At 45.2% G+C, this 16,353-nt stretch overlaps 1 long non-coding RNA gene across 4 annotated transcripts in view; it reads right to left on the reverse strand.

Moving 5' to 3' along the window:
• Positions 1-8,947: 8,947 nt before the first annotated feature.
• The window catches only part of LOC144107808 (uncharacterized), a 31,366-nt gene continuing 23,960 nt past the window's right edge, over positions 8,948-16,353 (reverse strand). For 2 of the 4 annotated variants that reach the window (XR_013309392.1, XR_013309391.1), the window contains exon 4: positions 8,948-15,928. This is a non-coding gene — a long non-coding RNA (uncharacterized LOC144107808). The remainder of the gene's footprint in view (positions 15,929-16,353) is intronic. The other 2 variants (XR_013309390.1, XR_013309393.1) reach the window with 2 other exon arrangements.

Below are 16,353 nucleotides of genomic sequence, written 5' to 3' on the forward strand. Positions count from 1 at the left end.
AGGTGTCACCGATTCGATGACGTAGTTCCAGGCGACGTACGCTCTAAGATGCGGTAAGGGCCGAGGTGCTTGGCCGAAACTTTGGACGCAGCCGGAACGGAGAACCAGACCAGCACGCCAGCGAAGAAGTGAATAGCGGCCTTGGTTTGGTGGGACTCATGTTCAAAGGAGGCCTTGATGTTCTGATTTAAAGCAGCGAGTCTGCTGGCGGCACTGCTCGGCATGACGGTTAACTTCAGAAATTTAAAGGGAGATGCACTCCGAGTTTTCGGGGTTGTAGAGCAGGACGATGTCCACCAGATAGGAAGGATCACGCCCAAATAAGAGAAACAAAGCGGAAAAACCGTTCCTTGCTAGAGATGCAGTGTTGTATGCATAAGTGACGAACGGAAAGATCTGATCTCTATAAAAGCTGTCGGAGCGAACGTATACATGGGCAGCATGTCCCCAATAGTCAATGTTTAAACTACAACGAAAGCACCTTGTATGTAAACAATGAGCCGATACAACATGTAATGCACCTAAGGGTGCATTTCGATTCTGACATGCACTGGAGAAATCACATAAAACAAGTTTGTTCAGAACTTGCATGTGGATGTAACATTCCCTTGAAAGCGAGAGAATGATTTGAGTACTCAATTTTACGCATACTATATTTTGCTTTTATACACAGTCAGTTAGGTTACTGCATAGAATCTTGGGGCACCACACACCCCATATATCTTCAACCCATAGTCCGACTATAAAAGAAAGCCTTAAGAATCATCACATGTCCCAAATACACTTGCACAAGCAAGCCACTTTTTCACACAGCCCACATTTTACTTTTATACTGAATTTATACGTTGAAAACAGCACAGACAGTACATAAAGTACTGCAATCCAATGAGCCGTTTCACCGAAGTATCTTTTTAACTCCTGAAAGGAACACTAGAGCTGCAAGTTCAAACCATTTTAACTTACCAATATGCCGCAATACATACGAGAAAATGCTGATTGAGTTAAACGGCGCACTAATATGGAATGGCATTCCTATTGATGTTAAAATTAAAAGTAATTTTTAACAATACCTCAAAATGTTCTTGCCGAGTCTGTAATTTTGAGCGCGGTTGGATGTGTAAAATTTTCGCCGAAATGATTTGGTTAAGGTTATGTGCAAAGAACGTCCGCATGAACGACAATTGTATATACGGACATATTTTTTAATGAAATTGATGCGCAAAGAGTGTGTTGCGATATTATTATTTTGAATTTGTTTATGTGAGAAGTGTTCTCTCCACCTGCTGTATCTGCAAGGCGTCTTTGTGATGAACCCGACTCTAGCCTTGGCTATGAGTTCAGTACCATTGTACATAGTTTCCTTGTACTTATTTCAGTTTCCAAATAAAAAAAAGATCCATCGACTCCTGGAGGGTGTGAAAGAAAGCGGCCCATATAGGTCGATGCCCACACGATCTAAAGGGCAAGCCGGGCACGGTAATGGCTTTACGGGCCGGTGATCAATAACTACTGTGAGGTAGCGCCCGTATAAGTATGGGCGCAATATCAGTAAAGTCCAAACTACGGCCAGACAATTCCTTTCAGTCACGGTGTAGTTACACACAGCTTCGGTGATAGCACGACTGATGTGTGCAACTAATTATGCAGAAAACCCGGGCTTGCGCTGTGCAAGGACAGCGCCCAGGCCGAATCCGTTTGCGTCGGTGTGCACGTCAGTAGGGGCACTGGGGTCCCAGTGACGAAGGATGAGTTTCGTGAGAACTTTCGTGAGTGGCACGACGATAAAGGCGAAATTGCGGACGAAGCGGCGAAAACTTGAGCATAATAGACCCACAAAGCGGCGGATCTCATTTGTAGAAGTTAATCTACAGAAGTCAGCCAAAGCACAGAGTTTGTCAGGACCAGGCAGGACGCTGCCTTTGGAGACGATATGGCAGAGTATTGTCAACTTCCGGGGCGCCAGGATCACATTTCTTGAGAAGGCCAGCACTTGTGAGGCAGCGCAATGTCTGTCAATATCAATATCCGACGACCTCATCTAATAGCATGCACAAACGCTTCACATGAGACCGCGCAAGATGTCCACCATTCGCTCAATGTGGGCGGGAGCAGTGCAGAGGCCGAATGGAATCACTGTGAATTCATAGAAGCCATCAGGGGTGACGAAAGCAGCTTTAGGGAGGTCGGACTCGGCCATCGGGACTTGCCAGTAGCCGGAAGGCATATCCATGGAGGAAAAGAACTCGGCGCTTTGCAAGCAGTCGAGGGCGTCGTCAGTTTGGGCTATTGGGTAGACGTCCTTGCGTGTAATTTTGTTAAGCCGACGATAGCCCCCGCAAAATCGAATCAAGTCACCGCTCTTTTTTGCTATCAGGACGCGCAGGCTCAAGAACTAGCAGATGGCTGAATAATGCCACGTTTCACCATGTCATCAACTTGCTCAGTGATGACGCGGTGCTATGGAGTCTACACAAGGCAGGAGCGCTGGTACAGATGAGCATCGGTACCGGTGTGGATGTGGTGCACGGCAGTGGTCGCACGGTCTAAAGTAGTTGTCTGAAGGTAAAATGATTGAAGAGCGAAACTGGTTGAGCAGGACACGGAGCTCCAAGAGGTGAGGCGTGTCGAGGTCAACATAGCGGTGGAAAAATTTAAAAATTAAGCTCAGCATTAAGAGAATAACGCAATAGCATAATGAGTTAATCCCTATACATGCAGAAGGACACTGTCTACTTTACATTCAAAGATCCCTGGGAGTCCCCATACCCACCTTGGCACAGTGATGCAGTGGTTAAGCGATGCAACACTGCCCTGCAATGACAAGTTATCCCAGAATGGGCGTTGTGCGGCCCAGGTTGCTGTTTTCGAGCGACCAATCATTAATTTAACAGCAACGGTGGGCAATTTGCTTACTATCCAATGGGCAGGTTGTGATGACGCCGCAAGGTCAAGTGGGCTAGGCGTCCTACCTCTTCGGTTGTTCTCTGGGGACCACCTGCCGGAGCCATGCCCTAATTTTTCGCCGATGCCAACACCGACGCTGACAACGCCAACGCCGGACTTTCTGGACCAGGGGCTTTTCACGCTACAGCCTTAATTTGACAAAAATTATGCAGAGTGCCAAAGCCTGCTCTAGTTAGAAATGCCATATTCGAAGCGCCAGGCTTTACGTAGAGCTTTAGAAACTAGCAGTTTCTAGCATGTAATAAAAAGTAGTATCAAGGTTGCCTAGCCTGTAGCGGGTTGGCCAAGGCATCTAGATGCCATAAATTCCCGACTTCATCGGCAGAACGTCATTTTCATTGTCTGATAAGTGTCCGACGATTATTTCTGTATTAGAGAATTGTATGCGTGGTTGATAATTTGCCAACGCGTTGATAAGCAATTTCTGCTTCACCATACTCGATCAGCGAACATCAATAATTCCTCAGCAGCAAGCAGTACAGGTTAAAGGTTGCCGATATCGTATCCCCTTCACAATAAAGAATTCGAAGCCATAAAGCCTGAAACTGCCAAGAATGCGCCTGATTCGCTCAGTACTTTGATTTTGCACTGATTGTAATGGCAGTGGCCACGCCCAGTTTTTCTTCAAAACAGAGTGCGTTTAATAGAAAAAAGTGTCCGGATTTTAACGTAGTTAAGCCGAGTACACGTGTGAAAGCATGTGTTTATTAATCGGCTCCTCTTTCTGCCATCCGCATGTACACGCAACCGCGCTTCCCTCCGCTCCACTACCTCTCCACAACCTCTCTCCACTCGGTGGCAGCTGGTGCGACGCCCTTCTCCCGTTGGCTACAGCTGGCGCGACACTCCTCCGAACACTCCCGAGCTTCCTCCCATTGGCTGCAGCCTGTGAGACGCTCCTCCGAACTCGCCCGACCTTACCCGAGTTACTCCGAGGCTTCACACAATATTCTTGGGTGGTTTTGGCTCCGTGAAGTAGTGCTTTTGCTCTGAAAGCAATGTATCGAACAGTAACGACAAACCGTTGCTGCTTGCATCGTAGAATTAAAAAAAAAAAGCCCTATTTTACTGTCTACCACGTGATGGTTCTGCTGTTGCTCCGTTCTTGCTCAAACCGTCGTGCTTCCTCATATTATAGAAGCTGCCGCAGCTCGCATGCAGTGAACGCGTATTTCTTTAGTATTACCCTTTGTTGAATCAAGCCTCTTTGAATAATTCTTGCTTTCTTGTTGGTCACTTGCTGTACAGAAATCTGCGATTATTCCGAGTGCCAAAGAATTCCTGAAAAACATTGCACACAGAAAATACCGCCAGTTAGCGAAGCAAGCAACGCTGCGGTATAGTGTAAAACGGTGATTTCATAATAGATAGCTTTGTTAACTGGTTAACGTGGTGAGCCAGCCACATTGCCCTACTATATCCGTGCGCTGTGTGGCTTCTTGAGTGGAAGCTTAAAGCCCGGCTAAGGTAAGCATTTTGGGAAATTTTTAAACAAATGAGTTACGGAGAGATCGAGTGACTCCAATAGTTGCAAAATTCGCAGCTAGCATAGGCGGATCGTTCTCAGGGAGGGATGGAGCACAAGCTAGGATAAGTGCGCTGCAAGTTGCCTTAAAGCCATGGTATCGAAAAATAAAAGATTCTCATGCTGCATCAGAAATATTTTATTCGCGTTAAATAGGGTTATTTCTTGTCAAATAAATTATAATGTGTGAAGCAATTGATCCTTGGCTACCGTCACCTTGAATCCACAGCCATTCAAAGTACTTTTCAAATAATCTTGCAAGGAAAAAATTCTATGGAAACAATCAGCATGCCTAGAGTGTCGAGCTAATGCCGGTACGCATATCGCTTGCGTTGATAACTTTAGTTTCAATTTGTAAAGTAGGTTTGGAAAACCCTCAGCTATTAACTCAAAATTATTGGATTTGGTGAGCTCACGACCCCTCTTGTAGCCCATTAGTTGAGACGGGTGACCGTGGCATACATCCACGCTTTTTAAGCTCCTCACGGCGCTCTACAGCGTGCGGCAGTTTTGTATATAACGCGCGAATGGTGCACATCAAGTTATCAGACACTTCTAACGATAGCTCCTCGAGTCAATATTTTAAAGCACGTCAGCTCAAACCCATGGCCAAGCGTTGCTGCCACTTGCTACTCGTGTGATTTCGGTTGCCTGTCCAGCCAAGCAGCACGCGGCCAAGCACTGGGGTGGCTCAAAGATAACCGCTAACTTATCCTCATAAGCAGCATCAGCCCAACCACGACCCCACCCGGACGAATGTGCCTCTCATCAATCTCCAATTAACCCAGCTCTACGCAAACTATGGCAGCCTTATCAGCGCGATCTTGATGTTATTCAGCCACCGGATTCTCTGCCGTTACTTGATCCTGGCCTTGCGCTCTTCCACTTGGCATTTGTTGTGCGCTTTCTTTGGTTATTTTGCTAACCACGGGATGGCCATTTCGTCGACATCATAACCTCTGTCATTAGCGCCTTATTTTGGCCACTGCACGAACCCAGGAAGGATTTCTTCGTTTTACTTTTGCTGTTAGTGCAATGTTTACGAGAATTCTCAAAGCTGATGTCCACTCACAATAAGAAAGTAGTTAATCATTAGCATCTACTGGAGTGCAACCGTACGGCTACAAAGGAAGGCTGTATACAGTTTTCACAAAAGCTTTCGGTATTCCTCAAAATATTGCACTTACACGTACTATTCCCATTTCGAACTGATAAATTCCGTCTCGCCCTACCATTCGCTTACTAGTCGGCCTGTTTTACTTAGTTTGTAGAGGGAATGACGCGGTGAGGTGCTGGTCCCTGGTTCAATTCCCTGGCCAGGACGAATTTTTCTTAAAATGCGAAGCTTCCGCGAAAACTGCAGAGGTTTAATTTTGTAGCCCTTTGGCTGCGCTCGGCTGGATACATATGAGCAATTATTTGCTGTTGTCTTACTTCTATGATGCTGATTACATTTCCCTCCTAGTCTCTTAGTGCGGACATCTGAGCCTTTTCCATGCCTCGTTGTTTTGCAACCTTTAGGTTTCTATTCTTACAGTTTCCTCGCGAGGCTAGTTTCAGTTGCGTTCATCAGGCCAGGTATATTTCGGACTGGGATATGTTGTCGACGTGCAACATTCGGCTCGTATTCTTGACAAGGCTGCTGCAGTGCGCATGATTAAGCGCCTAATAATTGCCGAATTCTTCACTGTGGTAACGCATTACATCTGAAGCTAAGTCGAGATAAAGACTGTTGCTCTGGGCTCGCGCTGAAACTGTCACCGTCACGACTCCCAACCAATGGGTGAAAACATGGCGACGTGAAGTATAGCAAGAGCAAGATGTAGACGATCCGTAATCGTTGGTTTTCGCGGGCGATGAAGTAGCAACGTTATTCTGTAGGTGTGGACCAGCATGCTCTCAAGGAACTTCAGAAGAACCCATCACGGGCCGTTTTGGTTCGCTGATTCGCTCCGGAGCACCGCACTGGCTCGCTTTACGCAAGAGTGACGCATACTGATGAGCCCCCGTCACCATTGTTGAACGCTCGAGCGCTGGACTGAGGATAAAGGAAAATTATACTTCAACTGTTGAGCTTAATAGAAAGCACTTGTAAGCTCTATGCGATTGCACTTGCGAGGAAGCATTCTCTTCGGAAACAAGCAAAAATTTGCAGACTTCGTTTTTTTTTTGCGCAGCCCGCTTCTCGCGTGTTCTGCTGACTGCTAAAGTGTAGTGAAGTGCCACAAAGCTTTGTAATGTTCATTTGTTCATGTTCAATATGATGTCACGGGTACATTGCCGCAGGACTACGAAGGTCGCAGGGTATGCGTATGTCCATCGATGGTCATTCGCGCTGTGCATTGTCCCGATGGCGTAATAAGGTGGCCTCTTGTAGTGTGGACTTGTGGGCCATTCCAAGCACTCGTGACTTTCTTTGTGCAACGTTCCCTTCATTACAGAATAATCGGCTCTTGTGTCAGCTGCAGCGCTAACTTCATGGCCGTCGATAGCCACTTTCAAGCCGGATGTCCTGGTTCTTGCGTTGCATGTCGTCCTCACGATCGGCGTCAGGTTACGGCTTCGGATATGTGATTCATGGGTACGGCAGGTCGTCAGTGCTATTGTGGTGTCCGGTAACTCGGAGGTCGGATATAGCCTCGTGGTGAAGTTCGTGTTTGTATGCGGCCTCGGCTTCGCTTGTGATGAACCTCACCTCCTAAGGCTGTTGTCTTTAGTTTCCACTATGCGGAATGGTGGGACCTTCCTGCGAAGTGGCGACGCGAAGCACGAGGCAGACGGTGATGGTGAGCTGGAAAGTTGGTTCGGCACATGCTGCTCTCCACGCATGTAGTCGTCTATTTCTTGCGGGCGTTGGCCGAAGCGTGGTCATGGTGTGTGAATGGCAAAATGACGTAGACCGACACGACGCTACTGGCAGTGATGAAGAAATGGCTGTTCTTTCGCTCTGGTTAAACCTGGAGTGACGCAATAGCTACAGCTGGCCGAGTGGAACTCGCTCAGCCGAATTGCAGTCAGTCTTTCTCCGCTCCATTTCGCTAGGCGTCCCTCATCTTCATCCCTGGACGTGGATTCACGTGCCACCCCCCACTTGGTTTTGCTGGCAGCTGCTCCGCACCACGTGACCAACCACGGTGCCGCCACGGTGGCCACGCTGAAGGCTCGAAATGCTAGCAACCAAGTCCCACTAAGTGGGACCGCATTCTACCTTTCGCTACCTACATTTACAATTCTGCAACGCAAGCAACTACTGGTTTTTCTTCGTATTCTCTTCTCTACGGCCGGGAGACATCTTCCACTATGGACACCATATTCCCGTACCGCCCAGGTTCCGCTGAATTTAAGTGCAAAGGTCTTTAAAGCCGCTGCACATGGAGAAGAATGCCGTCAACTTGGCCGTTCTTTTACTTCTCACGACTAGCAGTCAGAAAAGCACCCGCGCCACTTCTACCAGTCTGCCGCTGTCTTGCCTTCCCAAATCCTGGGTTTGGCTTTGGGTGCCCTCCTCCAGCCACGGCCAATCCACAAAACTGCTGAACTAATACTAGGGACCCTATCGCGTTGTTCAGCAAACACCCTCAGTTTATATCCCGTCGAGCCCCTCACACCTTCCGGCCAGTCACTCGCATTGGCCAAAGGCATGCGATATACATACTGGAAGGGCTATAGGGACTCCTGTAGTGAATGCAACCTTACCTAGCTATTACAGCACCTGCGAGCTTTTGCAATAGGCAGCTGAAACTAGGAAATTTATGCCATTGGCAAATCAGTTAAATATCTGGCGCAAGCGCAATCCCGAGGGCACCTGTAAATGTAGTAATTCTTCGTAAAAACGTAGTAATACTACGTTTTTGGCTATTAGGGTAGTGGTGGCTAGACACCCACACAATGCACAAGAACATGTGCTTAATGGTTTCCCTGTATCAACGGCAAATGCTGAATTATTGCTAGGAAACATTTTATGCTTGAACACCCAACCCTACCCTCAAAAAAATTATGTGCTTTCTAACGTCTTAAGAGGTCTAACCGCAGTCAATGTGCTTTCAAACGTCTTAAGAGGTCTAACCGCAGTAGACCTCTCATGACCTACGTTACAGCTGCAAGTATGGCTGCCTTATTGAGCAAAACATTTGGCTGCCGACAATGTGGTGTAACAAATGCAGATACAACAGTTATCCTGTGAGGAACAACGGGGAAACATGAAGATATTAGACGAGGCTGAACATTTTTGACCACCATGCACCTCCCGTCACCTCGTTTGCAAATGAAAAGAGGTCTTATACATCCATCCTTTTCTTTCGGTATAAACCTTTTAGTTTCAAGGCTTTCTTCTTATCTGGTCTTGTTATAACAGCTTGCAGGAGTAGTCCTTGGCATACCTTGCCTCTTCTTTAGTGTTATGTAGTGGAGATGTAGGCAGGCATAAGTAAAAACGTGGATGAAAAAGCCGACAAAAAATTAGGCAACAAACTGTTTATTGTACCAAAGAAGGATGGTGACTAAACTGACACCCACATCTGACAGTCTTCAGTATCAGACAGCTTAGTTCCTGGCCCCACTCTTAAAACTGAACTCTCAGCACTTCAAGTACGATTAAATTGTTGAATGCAGTCCCGAATGACGCATAATGGGCATGCGTGATCACGATCCTTTGACGAGTATACAGACGCACCCAGCGAACCTGAGCAAAATCACTTGCCCAGCGTTATGAGCAGAAAAAAAATAACGCTAACAATGGTAACGATCGTAATAAATATAACACCAGGGCAAAAACTATAAGAAAAAAAAGGGCATGAAATAGAAGATCAACATCAAGTTTCATTGAACTGCGTGTGTACGAGAATACATACCTTTTTATTCTGAAATCCGGACCCAGAAACTGGACACTCTTTGAAGGGATTGGGTCTTTCCACAAATTAGTTACTCTAAACCTTCAGTGATTTTCATTAGCAAAAAAGTGAAATAAATGTGGAATACCATATTTCAATGCAAGCATTCATGAACAGATGGTACTATTTGAAGAGAAACAATTTTCCTGTTTCGATAGCAAATTATCTGCTCTTCACTAGGCTCCATATGCACATCTAAAGCAAACCTGCCATGGCAGTGGCTAAGCAATCAACAAACCTATTTCTTCCCAAAGGCATCATTATAGGTTATAAATTTGCCCCATGCAGGTCTTTAACTGCTGTCCTTATACTTCAGAGGGACCGTAAAATGACTTTAACGGACCGATTCTAACCTAACAAATCTGTATAGGTGCGCTATGCGAGTATCTGAGTCAAATTTAAGAGCTCTGCAGGTCCAATAATTTACAAATAATTTTCAAAACTGCTGCTCACAGCCAACTGGGCGACACCTAACCACGCGTTCTTAGCTGCCCTTCCACGTCCGATGTAGTGGGGAATATAGGAGAGCATTCTCATTGACTATGCCCATGTGATGTTAGGGGGGACAGGGTATGGTGGTTTGCAGTCCTTTTCTTTCTTTCTCTGAAAGGGGTAGAGCATGTGTTTTATTTGCCAATATCTCCATTGTTAATGAAGCTAGCCTAAATATTTTTGCAGTGCATTTACGAGAAACGGAATACTGACCACCTGTGCACTTTTCCCAACCTCAGTAAATATTTCATGGTGCCTTTGATTCATCCCTTTCCCCTTATCCTTTTCTCAGAGTAAAGTGGACAACCAAAACCTCTTTTTGGTTAATATCCCTTTCATCCTCTCCAGTAGCCATCTGATAGGAAAATGCTGCAAACACAGCCCATCAATATTTATGCGCATGCTTCCTGTGCCTTACCAAATTCCTTTTGACGGCAGTACCATAAGAGCAAGCGCTACATTTATAAGGCTTGTCGCGCCTGTGGCAGGCCATGTGTGCTTTGAGGTTGTCCCTCCGTGAGCACATGAACGGGCACTCGCTGCAAGCGAAACGCTTCACTCCCGAGTGCTCTTGCACATGACGCATTAGAACAAACTTTCTCGTGCAGGCAAATGAACACTGGTTGCACTTGAAGGGCTTATCGTCAGTGTGGAGGCGCAAGTGCACCTGATGTTCCCCTGCTGTTGCAAACTCTGCCGAGCACTGAGTGCAGGTGAACGGCTTCTCCCACGGGTGTGCTTGCGAGAAGTGCCTTTTAATGTCCATCGAGCTACTTCCGGTGAACGGGCAGAAGCGGCAGCTCAGTAACGGCTCTTCTCCAGATGCACCAGACTGCTCGTAAGCAGCGTCCTCACTTTCAGCAGACAGGGAATGGACGCTTTCAATAGCTATGCCAATCACTGTTTCATAGTTGCCACCACCCACACCCGATACCCAAAGCGAACCTCTCGAATGGTCTTCAGGCCAACACGCTGCTTCTGCACCTGCAATGAAACAAGAGGCATAGGTGAAGTGAAAAATATACTTTTCAAACTAGAATGCTGTCCCTACTTCGACACCTTTGTCATCAGTGTTTGCGGCAAAAAGTCTGCAGAGTTGCAATGGCGACGAGAAGGGGCATCTCTCGCCCATAATGTAACACAATGGCTGCAATTAGTTTAGCCTCCCAAAAAGATCTCCCTGCTTCGGATGTAAATGAATGGTTCATTGGTAATGTTGTTTCAAGAACAATCAATTTGTGCATGCAATAATATTCCTTGCTACGCAGAAGACATCCTGAAGTCATCGAAGGTTAGAACATTTATGCACAGGAAAAAATGAACACACTTGAATGGCCGTGTCTACTGAACCAAAACAAGTAGAAAGTGCACGCATGTAATGCAGCTATCAAAACAAGCAAAACTGTGGAAGACCAGAAACAGATCAGAAAATACAACACATTTGAGGAAGGTGAAAATCTCAAAATCAAAATGTAAATAAAAATCATGAACAGTGCAGGACGTAAGAGTACCTGAATTTTGCGCACTATATGGAACCAGTGAACAATATTTAAAAAGAGATTCAACATAGTGTGTTCAAATGTTAAAAACTGGAAAACAGAAGTAAAAATTCAGGCTTAACTTACAGGAATAGGGTAAATAAATAAGCAAATTCCAAACAAATCTTAAGATTTGAAAAACAAATGAAAACATGCTGCCTTATTCCTCAAAGACAACAAAGACCGACCCATGAGCTCATGGTTCAACACGCACATACGCCAAGCGGTTTTGGCACAGAGAGAGGCATACAAGCTTTCGTATTTTTGGCAAATCATTTCCAATAAATAGTTGCACTATTACACAAGAGGCCAAAGGCTAAACACTGGAGCATGTATGCTTTTTTGTAAAGGTTGCCGATTTCCCTTGGAAATGGATAATGCATAGAATGTAAGCAATGCACACAGTAGGAGTATTCATTCACTTGCGAGTACAGTCTTATGTGCAGTGATAAAACATGGCCAGATACATTAAAACACACATCATAATGCGCATGCATTTCAGCTGAGTAAATATAAGCTTGGCTGCTTGAATTCAAAATAATTTTCACTAAATGCTACATACAGCTAATGCTATGCTTAGTTTTGGACATAGCATCATTATATTGAGCCCCGATGCAAAGCTGAACATTAGGAGCATATTTTAATGAAAATATGGCTCCTCTACTTCAAACATGTCTACAGCATACAAAAACAAAGCACTGTTGGATCTTTATCATTTGAAACAGAAGGAGGCTGATAATTTGCATCAATTTAATGGAGTTCGAACTAAAGGGAACCTGCACTGAACTATACTCCATTTCATATATAGCAGCTGCAACACTGCGGTAGTAGTGCGTCGGCAAAACCATATTGCTCCGCCATGTATCATTCGTACGACGTTCGACGTAAAACAAAAAGGTAGCATTGAAAATCACGGTCGTAGCTGTGAGGCGCTCAGGGTTCGGGGCCTTTGGCTATATTTTTCACCGAGTGAACGACTTTTTAGGAACGGATGAATTCGGAGCGATTCGCCCTACTAGCCGCGTATAATACCGCCGCATGTCATTCTTCATCTTGAATTTACGACAAGTCGCCAGATAAAAATGTGCTAAGAAGGTCAACTGAAGTACAGGAGGTTGCCAGTTACGGCATTCGAGATTTTCCGCAACGAGATATCCTTTTGTTCACTTTGGCTGCACAGCAAACTTTTTTTGGATACAGACTTGGTCTGCGTGAACAGGTTTGCCAGCTTTGGCAGCGTTGCCTGCTATGTATGAAACAGAGTATAGCGGTTGATGCCCCATGTTGTGTACGTAACCACACCAGCTCGCTTCAAACCTTTTCAGGCATTTGCAGCTGCTCAGATCTAAGGGCAATTGTAATGGATCTATAATGGGCTGCTACAAATGCCAGCACGTCTGTACTATATTTGGGCGTTGTTTTCCAAGGTCATGTCACCTAGTAATCCGCCCCCTCAGCCCCAATTACTGCATGTTCGTGGGGAAAATGACCGGAGCAACAAGTACATTACAGGGCACATAGAAGGCAGGTGGTGGCTCAGCGGTTGTGGTGTTTGGCTGCCGAGCCGGAGGACGTGGTATCTAATTTGGGCCACGGTTGCTGTGTTTTAAGAGGAAAAATTCAAAACTTCACCATGTGCTGTTTGATGTCAATGCATGTTAGAGAACCCTAGGTCGCGAAAGCCAGTCCAAAGCTCTGCACTACAGGGCTTCTTTCTCTCTCTCTTCTTTCACCGACTCTTCCATCCCTTCCCAAGTGGCACAGTTGAGCTGTCCACCCTGAGATGGTGTCGAGCACTGATGGCAAGCCGTGTGCGCACACGTGGCACTATACTTCATCTCACAAAGTGTTTGCACTACAGTGAAAGGTAGAGCTCTCTCGTCCATTTAGGGCCAAGGAAGACAACAAATAGTCTCTCAATATCCGAGCAGTGCTGTGGCTATTTTTCAAGCAATTACTGCAGTAACTGAAAAAATTTACTTCTACTGAAATGCATGAGACCATGATGGGAAAGAAGCATCACTATGCTTGAGCCAAAATGTTTGAGTTGGGCTAGTTTAAAATCATGAGATTCCACAGTAATTGAAACGCTGCCGTCAAACAAGGGTGTGTCCCCACAAGGTTGGTCAGGCTTCCAAGTCTGTGATCCAGCATGGTGCCCTGAAAGACGAAACAACACTATATTTTTGCACACTGCAGAAGTATACATAAAAAAAAATGTGCAAGAATTTACAGGTGCAAGCTGCAAACAATGCTTCAGGAGGCCAGAGCGGGGGGGAGGGGACAGAATTAACATGGCACTAATCATTTTACACACGCCACTGCCATGCAAAACAAAAAATAATTAAATGCACAAAAGACTCGTTAGTTGAAGAAGAAAAGGAACCGCAACTTCTTAGGCAGAGAAGTGGACACTACGAGCGTGGCCCAAACCTTCACCCCAGCAAACTCAAGAGTGACTACCGACCACTAAAGAAGTAAGCAAATTCTTTGGCATGGCAAGGATGACATAAGCACGATTTTTTTTTTTTACAAGCAACTACACCAACTTGCCCAACTTTTCACCCTTCTGATGAATGTATGAACTGAACACGGTGCTTCTAGGTGCACGTCCGCAATTGCGACAGAGAGCGGCTAGGCGAGTGCTCAACACACCCTTCAGTGTCTTTGCGTGCTCACAAAGCCAATCGTGCTTCAGCCAGCTTTACCCGACGCAGCAAGGGCCATACGCTAACAGTACTTGACATACCCAATTTTTTTCTCGAATAAAGCACCACATTACCCGCTCCTCTTCACGTTTTTCTCTTGCCTTTGTGATTCACATAGTCACACACGCAGCTCAACTCGTTAGGCACCGACATTAGCACCTTTCAATTACACTAGCTTTTTCCGCAGTGCTGCATTTTGAGACACATCCATGCAGTAAGTAGTGGTTAGCGCCTCGTTCTCCCTCTTCCAAAGGGCCTCGGTGAACCGCTGTTTTCACTTCTGATCACACATCAACCAGCTTTACTTTTCACCTTGTTAGAATTTTATGAATTAATGAACAATTTACTTCTGGCTCACAGAACTAAGAGCGTTATCTTTCTCTTGCAACATTGCACACAGAAACTATAAGCACTGAAAGGGCCACAACCATGAACAAAACAACCCTGCACCATCCACGGAGTGAAAGCACTATAACATTTATCAAAGGCAATAAAAAGTGCAATCAGCAGCATGTCAGAAAATGAATTGAAAAATGCTGCATTAGGAAATTACCATTTGCTACCAGGCATTTAAATGCTAGAAGCTCATCAACTAGAAACAAAACATACTCCCAGTACAAAGCTTATTCAAGCATATATGCATCCAGTGTTTAAAGAAAATACCAGGCACCATTATGCTAACACAATCTAATATAAAGCTTCCGTGCATGTCTATACACCAATTGCATAAATGAGCAAAGTGATTACTCTTGGAAAATTGCACTCGGTGAAATACACAGCTACAACAAATTTGTGTAATTTATTTCACAACATCATGGTGCAAAGGCATTACATTAGAGGGTGTTACTTAAATTGCAATTCCGGAGGTTGATTATCGTATCACATTCCTTAGGGTCGCCTCTCACTGGTACAAAAGCCATTTTTCAAAAAAAATAAAACGAGCAGTATTTTAAAAGAGCAGAACCAGGAAACCGAAACCAGGATTTGAGCAATGAAGTCACAACAGTCCAGTCTATGGCATCACACATACTGTCACAAAACCTACTGGCTAAAATCGCAACTGTAAATGCACATGAGACAACTTGAGAGATTATGAGTCTGAAAATTGCCAAAAACAAGCTCAACAATTTGTGCTTCAGTGAACGCACAGTGCATATGTATCGTCGTGCATTCAGCGACAAAACAAAATGTGACAGTTTAAATATTTTGCATTGCAACAAAATACTACCCTGCTACAAGATTTGGCACAAGTGTACCAGAAAACTCATTTGTTTCCCATGATTTACACAACTACAGGTGCATTCACCATTAGGTACAATGTAGCAGGCTAACTTGCCAATCAAGGCCAAGTGGGAATGTGCAGCAGCAAAGCATTTCGAGTGCCCTCAAAACTTCAATCCAATCAAGGCCAAGTGGGAATGTGCAGCAGTAATGCATTTCGAGTGCCCTCAAAACTTCAATCGGGACAGGATCAATCAGGATCAAAGGTGCTCACTGCAGTGTGGTATCAGGAAATTCTTGGCTGAAATCAAGAAGAAATGCGCTCAGGCAAGGAATGTAAAGCAAAGGCAAGATAACAGACAGTCGTTGAGGGTAACGGACTGAATTCCAAAAACGGCAAGCATTAAAAAGTTTGTCGGCATAAGGTGGCTGCGGCTGGTAGTGGACATAGTAAATTGGAGAAATAGAAGAGAGGCCTTTGCTTTGCAGTGGGCATAACCAGGCTGATGATGGTGATGATCAGGCAGTGTTTAAGTGAATAACAGCAGAAAGAATGTAGTAGAGATCAGGCACCATACCCAGGAGGATAACCTGCACATGGGGAGGGGTGTAACAGAAGTGAGAAAGAAGAAAAGTTTGGACTGTGTGGATCTGTCACAGAAAAAGATACCCGTAGTTTGTTCGCAGGTGGCTCATGAAATACAAGGCTTTCAGATTTACAAATAGTAAATTAGTGAGCCTCTGTACTGATCAAGGCTGAGGTCATTGTCGTACAACCTTGGCCTTTCTGATGAAATGGCTGCATTGCAGGGACAATGGCAAAGTACTAGGTCCTCCACTGTTTCCTAGCACCTGCTATGGTTGCATGCTGAAGAGTGAGCCTTACCAATTTGGGTGGGAATAAGCATTTGTTAATTATCGTTAATGGGTTGCAAATGAGGAGCTGCATGTCCAGAGTTTCCCAGAGTGTTCAATGCAATTGATGTATCAAGGGCAAGCACGAAAGTTCCCTAGCA

The sequence above is a fragment of the Amblyomma americanum genome, chromosome 10 (genome assembly GCF_052857255.1).
Source record: "Amblyomma americanum isolate KBUSLIRL-KWMA chromosome 10, ASM5285725v1, whole genome shotgun sequence".
NCBI classification, from domain to species: domain Eukaryota; kingdom Metazoa; phylum Arthropoda; class Arachnida; order Ixodida; family Ixodidae; genus Amblyomma; species Amblyomma americanum.